The sequence below is a fragment of the Oxyura jamaicensis genome, chromosome 1, assembly GCF_011077185.1.
Source record: "Oxyura jamaicensis isolate SHBP4307 breed ruddy duck chromosome 1, BPBGC_Ojam_1.0, whole genome shotgun sequence".
Lineage (NCBI taxonomy): Eukaryota > Metazoa > Chordata > Aves > Anseriformes > Anatidae > Oxyura > Oxyura jamaicensis.
The window spans coordinates 29,712,964-29,720,400 of NC_048893.1; positions in this window are offsets into that span (position 1 = coordinate 29,712,964).

The following is a 7,437-nucleotide window of genomic DNA, read 5'->3' on the forward strand; positions in this document are numbered from 1 at the left end:
ATATAAGCTCTATACCTAAATATTCAACACCATATCTCTCTTCATCCTAAGTATACAGCGACAGCAATTTCACGTTTGAGTTATTTTAGTTAAATTCAAATGAATTATCACAACACTAGAGAATAAGCACTTTTAAACCCACTTTACAATATGATTGTTTAATATTGAAGTTGTACAATGGCACCCATAGTCATTTACATGGTAGCAGTAAAATTATTGGGTAATCCTTTTATCAAAGAGGTATTTATGGCATCATTAAAAATTATGGCCTCATTTTTAAAGATAGTATTATTATACCACAAGTGAAAGAATTTATATGATGAATTTCTGATGTGTAATTTATATTTTACAGAAGAAAATATGCTTGAAAACATTGGATAAATCAGAAATAAAGTAACAAAACCTTAAATACATCCACATATTTCTATATATATAACTGAAATAAATTTCCTTCTTAATGACATTTATGACAACTTTTAACTTTGCAAACAATTAAAAACATTACAGTTTTCCTGTTCCTCTATCTTTTGTTGACTTGTGTAGATATGATAACCAAAATTTAAAATGTTGATATTTGCATTGTGCAGTATGAGTTATCAAGTATCAAATAAAGATTTGACTCCAACTGAAGATTTTACTATCATCACTCTGATTTTCACTGTTGTAGGGACTTGCTGTTGTCCTGTGTCTAGCTAGTATTCATTCAAAATATAGAAGATAAGGTGATTTCTTCATTTGTCTAATATGCACAAGAGCTACTCTAGATGCTATTAAACTGCAATGTCTTTATTTTGCATACAAGACACAGGGAATTCATGGTATTTTGTCTTTACCTACTTGAGGAGACAACAATGGTATTGGGATGGGTACTGGCCAAAAATTTAGATGCTACAAATAGGAAACCAGGTAAATTTACCTCTGAAGGTAAATGTTTTTCTTTTCTTAAATAACAAGGAGAGCTCCTGATACTGAATCTTGCAGCTGTTGTCCATCCATAAATCCAGAGTATACTGTAAATAAAAAGAAGCTCTCTTCACCATTTTATAGCAGTGAGATTTTCTGAGATTTATAAGGTGTTAGAACAAATATGTCCAGATTTCACACCCAATCCTTCTCTGACTCAGAAGTATTTAGTAGGTCTCTTGACGTCTTTTAGAGTCACCTCCTGTCATTCCTACAGCAGCTTTCTGCTTCACAAGAAACTAGAAATGCCTACTGGATGCAAGGCAAAAGTTAAGACAATTAGAATAAACTCTTTGACCATTTCTTACTCTTTTGTTAGACAAATTGCCCAGACAGTGAAATTTCGGTGTATCTTCTAATTGCCTTCTGGACAAGTTCAGAAATTTTATGTCATTAAATCTTACTGTGCCTCACCAAGCTCCAAGCAGGTTGTTGGACTTAGCAGAGATCATGTCACTTTCCAAATAAATAAGAAGTACTCACATCACAGGGTCTTGTCTGATGATGATATAAATTTAACAGCAATATGTACTTTTCTGATCATTGTTAGTAGATATGAACTGTTAAAATATTAATCCCCTTCAGATGACCAATATAAAAATAAAATAAATAAAATGTGAGATCAGATGACATGAAATTAAATGAAGTTAATCCATAAAATAAAATAAAATTTAAAAAACAGACCCTTACTAGTTCCTCTGCAGAAGATGCACTTCAGGTTCTTTCTTCAGAGCTGGAACTTCTGGAACTCTTGATTCATACAAAATACCTAAGATAATCTGCATTCTGAAGCATGTTGTGACCTTTTAACTGAGACCATGTTTGATGATTTTATTTTAATCTTCAAGACAATTTAGTTTTATAACAGTGGCCATACAGTTAGACGAGTCAGCTGGTCTCTGAATTTATTCAATATGATCTTTTTTAACCATCTGGACAAGTTCAGTTTTTATTTCATTTCTCAGTGCTAATGGGACTTTCTTTAGTGCATGCAGTTTTGGCAGGGTACCAGTGACTATATTCAAGTAGCACATTCTGTCCAGGATGCTTGGTAGCCTGTTAATCATCTCACATAATTGTTAAAGACTATCCTATGAATCCTGAGAAATGATGTATGCACTCATTTGCTTATCTTCATTTGCACATTGCCCTTAACTCAAGCTCAGGGTATGTGAATGTTGGGCAACCAGAAAGAAATTAATTTAATCCATGAAGTTCAAGACTAGCTTTATATAACAATGGTGTCTGACAGTCTTATATATCAGGAGAGGGAAAAGATCTAAAATCTAAAGTCATACAAAATAGACAATACAAACACAAATCTAAATAGTGTATTTGTACTGGTTAAATATAAAATGTCAAGTGCATAACTTGAAAATATTTATTGTAGTTTTTAACTAATGTGTTTTAATTGCACTAATTACTTTCATCTCTTATTGGGTCTTAACACTGGGTTGCAGCTGGCATGATCTAATGGCACAACTAACAATTTATTATGTATCATAGCCCAGCTTGGATTTAAAATACTATTAGCAGGGTTATAAAACTGTGGGGGGTTGGGTTTTGCTTTTTGTTTTTTTGCTGTATCATAAATCTGCATTTTATGTATAAGAGGTGTATCTATTCCCTTTATGGTGTACTAAAATATTTAGAGTAGAACTCATGAATATGTTTATGACATTCAAAAATTTACTAGCCGACATTTATTCCTTATGTGAAATTTGTATATGATAATGGAAATATAAGAAACGTCACAGGCATTAGATGATTTACACAATGAAATTGCTAGGGCAGATTTCATGTGCATCTCCATGACATTTAGGAGACAATAAAAAATTGCAGGTTTTTGTCATAAATTATTCAATTTAATCTTCTGAAGTGATTTTTATTGGCAATATTTGGAAGCTGACCTTTACCTGCATGACACTTTCAACAAGAAATGTCATGAAAGTTTACAAATTATTTTTACAGCAAATAGTTTATAAAATTTATTTTGGATCATTTAAGGAAACCAACGTACTACATAAACACCCGGCTATAAAGGAACAGGTTGACCCTCTGGAGCACTACTCAACAGGAATTTGATTTCTTTTAGGACATAAAGAGATATGAGTAGTAAGGACCAAACTGTGCCACGTTACTTATTTCAAACTGAACTTAATTTCATGAATGCACAGACAATATAATGGTACAGTTGAGGGGTAAAATGCTGTGCGGCATGAGGCATCAGGTTGTGCCTCTAGGAATTTTGTCCTCACAAGCTGAGCACTAGCTACATCAAACATTGATAACTTGGCTCAGGAAGATACTTCTGTGCACAGAGAAAAAAAGTCAGGTTAAATGGATACAAAGCAAGGCAGCTGAGAAAGCTCTAACTCCATGTTTCTTCTTTCAAAGTCTGACAGGTCTTCTAGAGAAGATTTGCCAGAGTTTGAAGCACTGGATCTAATCTGGAGTCAGAAAGATGAATTGTATGGGATTCATCTGATCTAGTTGTGGATACTTTAGACCTCTTCAGCTGAGTGATTCATGCTTTCCTTCATACACAGTTGGCAGGAAAAAAAAAAAAAAAAAAAAAATGGACACTTTTAGGGCACAATTCATCTTGTCTTGAAAGAGGGAGCTAAAATAACTCAAACTGCATTCTGAAAACACCTTTTTTCAGTCCACTGAATATAAAAGGGATCAAAGCTGACAAGATCAGATGTAGACATTTATATCTAGGCGAGTGGAAACACACTCTTCATGCTTACTTAATGGGAGAAGCACTAATGAAGGTTTAGTACAAGACCTACTGGGTCATACAGTATTTTCTTTGGCAAAATTGTCTGGTGTAAGAGATCTCTCAAGGTTCTCCTTTACATCTTTTTTAGGTGTCCTCTTCAGTTCACTTTGAAAGAAGTTCAATTGGTGTATTGATTTAGCTGTTAGGTCAATGTGATTAGATAGCATACATTTGTAGGAAATATTGTCTCCTTCATGCTTTCCCTCATTTACTTCAGCACACAAGTCCTGTTTTACTGCATTTAAATAGCTCTTTATACATCTATGTTATTTCCTCTCAAGTATTGATATGACTAATAATCAGCATGAAATATTATTCTGAAAGAGAAGATGGCACTTATTTGGCTTAGCACAGCAATTAATAAGTTCAAGTGTAGTAATCCCATTATTTTTTAGTATTTATAAATGGTAGAATTATATATTTTTAAATTCTAATTGATTATCTAAAATATATATATATATATATATTGGTTGTGATATTCCCAATGAATAATTATTTATAAAAATGCTTTAAACCTAACTTCAGTGCTCATACGCCAGTCTCTCTTTGGTTTTAAAACCAAAGACTTAGTATAAAAAGTATTTCCTTAAAATTTAATGTTACAGAACAAATAATACAGAACATCCTCAAAGCAAATTCAGGGTGAATATAGAGCATTATAGCAGAAGCAAAATGCTGGAAAACTCAAAGGAAAATAAGTGTGCAAAGTATATCACCTTTGCTTGTAGAAATACATAATTAATTTTAAAATGCAGCTATTTCACATTGTTAACATGGAATAATAATAATAATAATAATAATAATAAAGCATAATAATAATAAAAAAGAAAGATTGTTATGGTGGATTTTATGGTAAAGTGAGTTTCTGCTGGGTTTGATGTTGATGTGTATGACATTTCATTTTTGGAATACTATATATAGAGGCTAAAGGTTACTCAAAACAGCTTTCAGTGTTCTCTGCTCTTAGAAATTCACTCCAGGATTATAATCAAGTATTATAAGCCACTAAGGTTACACTAGGATGATTTGGCATTTATAAGCAAGTCTCTTGTTTGCTCAATTTTATGTGTATATCTGAACACCCACAGAGTTTACACACGGGATATAATTTCCAGAGGTGATTTTTGGGCTGTATAAAAAGGGAATTAATTTTGTATGGTAACTGCCTTTTCCCAGCGGCTAGCATTTCCGCAGCTGGTTGCTGTTTTACTCACCCATATTTTCCCATCACACACCATTCCTTCAGCAGCCATTTTTTACAACCCAAGAGAAAGAAAATATTTAGACACAACAAATCAAAGGCAGTAAAAAATTGCACTTGAAAGCATGCTCTTGAGATCAGATAATTTTTTTTGCTCTTTGGACTTCACTGAACCAAAGTTCTGGTTTTAAGACTTTCAGGATCAAAAATCTCAAATTCTGTTTATCTTAACGAATAATATCATAATTAAATACTTTATTACAGTAAATAACAGGGTGGTTTTATTAATACAGTTTTAAAAAGTGCTGGTTTAGATAATGTATCATTATGCTTTTACTTTTTTGTTTATCAGAATTTTTTAGGTATATCTGTAACTGAAGCAGCAGAGAACTGCCACTGCAGGAAAAAGATGACATTATTTCAGCAGAGAAAATGAGATTAGAAGAAGCCTGAGAAAGTATGTTTGAGATAAAGCTCAAATATCAACACACAAAAGGGACTCTCTATCTCCTGTTGTTGACCCCTACAGAAAATATACTTTTAATAGATTTTTATAAGTGTTTTTGAAAGACTGAAATGATTGACAGTTGTATTAATATTTGAAGAAGTCTTGAATGATGAATCAGAGTAAAGAATTTGAAGCTTTTCTTCGTTCTAATTAACTGATGGTAATGATAGATGTAATCTCAGGGCAATGCCATTGCCCTTCAGGCAAGGACAAAAGTTGTCTTGTTTGTTCCAGTATAGGTAAAGATTTGATTTGCCTGTTTACCACAGTAGAATTGACACAAACTTTAATCATTCAGCTGATGAATGAAGAGATGCAAAGCTATAAGAGATGCATCATTTGTTTTACAAATTAATAAATGCCATAAGCATTGAAAATCACCCTGTATTAAATAACCCATACTGCTTTCCAAACCATTTTGATCACCAAAAAAAAAAAATGAAAATAACATAATAATTATTCTAACTTTTTATACAGGGTCACAGACTGAAAAGTACTCATGAGACCTGAGGTGTCAGTCCAAGGAGTCTCTAACTCCTTTGGTCAGAAATTACTCCACCTGCAACAAAGTCAGCTGGAAGGATTTTGTGCTTGTGGTTCAGGTGTGTCTGTACAGCATCCTGCGGCTTAGCAAAAGTGGCATGCAGAGAGAGGTTTAAGATAGATGACTGTCTCTGTCTGCACATTATGGTGAAGGCAAGCACAGACATTTTTTCTGTCTCTCCGCCTCAGGGAGCAATAAGAGCCAGCAGGAGAAAGGAACAAGCAGTCAAGAGTAGGTATCTCAGGGAGGCAGGTTAGATCTCCCCTAGGAATCCCTTATCTTCATGCATGTGGCATGTAATACTACTTATGTTGGCAAAACATATCTTCCAAGGAAGGAAGGATGAAAGAGACAAAATGAAATTTGAGAATAATGTTAAAAACACTTGAAGGGCTGTGTTTATAGCTCTTTTAGTTTCCAATTCTCCTTAGAGTTGCAATTTAGCATTATTTCAAGAACATCCTTTCTGTGCTAATGGCTGTCATCAGTAATAACTTGCATTGGTGTTCATGCCTTTTATGGCTCAGATGAACACCACTGACATTACACTTTTCAAAGTCTATAGTTTCTTTGATGAGAGAATACAATGGGTCTGGCTGGGATAAAGTTACCTTTCTTCATAGTAGCTTGTATGGTGCCGTTCTGAATCTGTGATTAAACACTGTTGATAGTGCACCTACTTTTTAGCTATTGCTGAGCAATAGCATCAAGGCACTCTGCATCTCAGTCTGCCCCCCTCCCAGCAAGTAGGCAGGGGTGGGCAAGAGTCAAGGGGACACAGTCAGTACAGCTGACCCATACTGACCAAAGGGCTATTCTATGCCATGTAACACCATGCTCAGCAATAAAGAAACCTGGGTTTTGTTCTTTCCTAACTGGCCATTGTTCAGAGACTGGCTGGGCACCAGTCTGCTTGTGGGACGTGGTGAGTTATCGCTTGTTTTTTTTGTGTTTGTTTTTGTTGTTGTTGTTTGTGTGTTTTGTTTTGTTTTGTTTTAATATTTCCTTCACTTATTAAACTATCTTTATTTCAGCCCACAAGTTTTTTCTTGTGTTTGCTCTTCTGATTCTCTTACTAATCTCACTGGGGAAAAGTGACCTAGCAGCTTGTGGGTGCTTAGTCTCTGGCTGGGGTCAACCCACCAGAGACAGTCATAACCAAAGTCATTATTCTAGCTCATATACTGGCAGAGAATGCAGTACATTATTTAGATTTACCAGGATAACAGCAATTATCTTTTCCAGCCACGTGGCAAATGTACAAATAGGAATATGTGACTGACATGACAGGTTTCTAAAATGAGCTCCTACTCTTTAATGGAAAGCATTCATTTTCAGCTAAATTTATTTTTTCTTTATTTGTGGAATATTCTTAAAGGATAGACTGCACCAGTTCTAGATCTTTTGTTCTTTCTTTTATTATTATTTATTGCTTT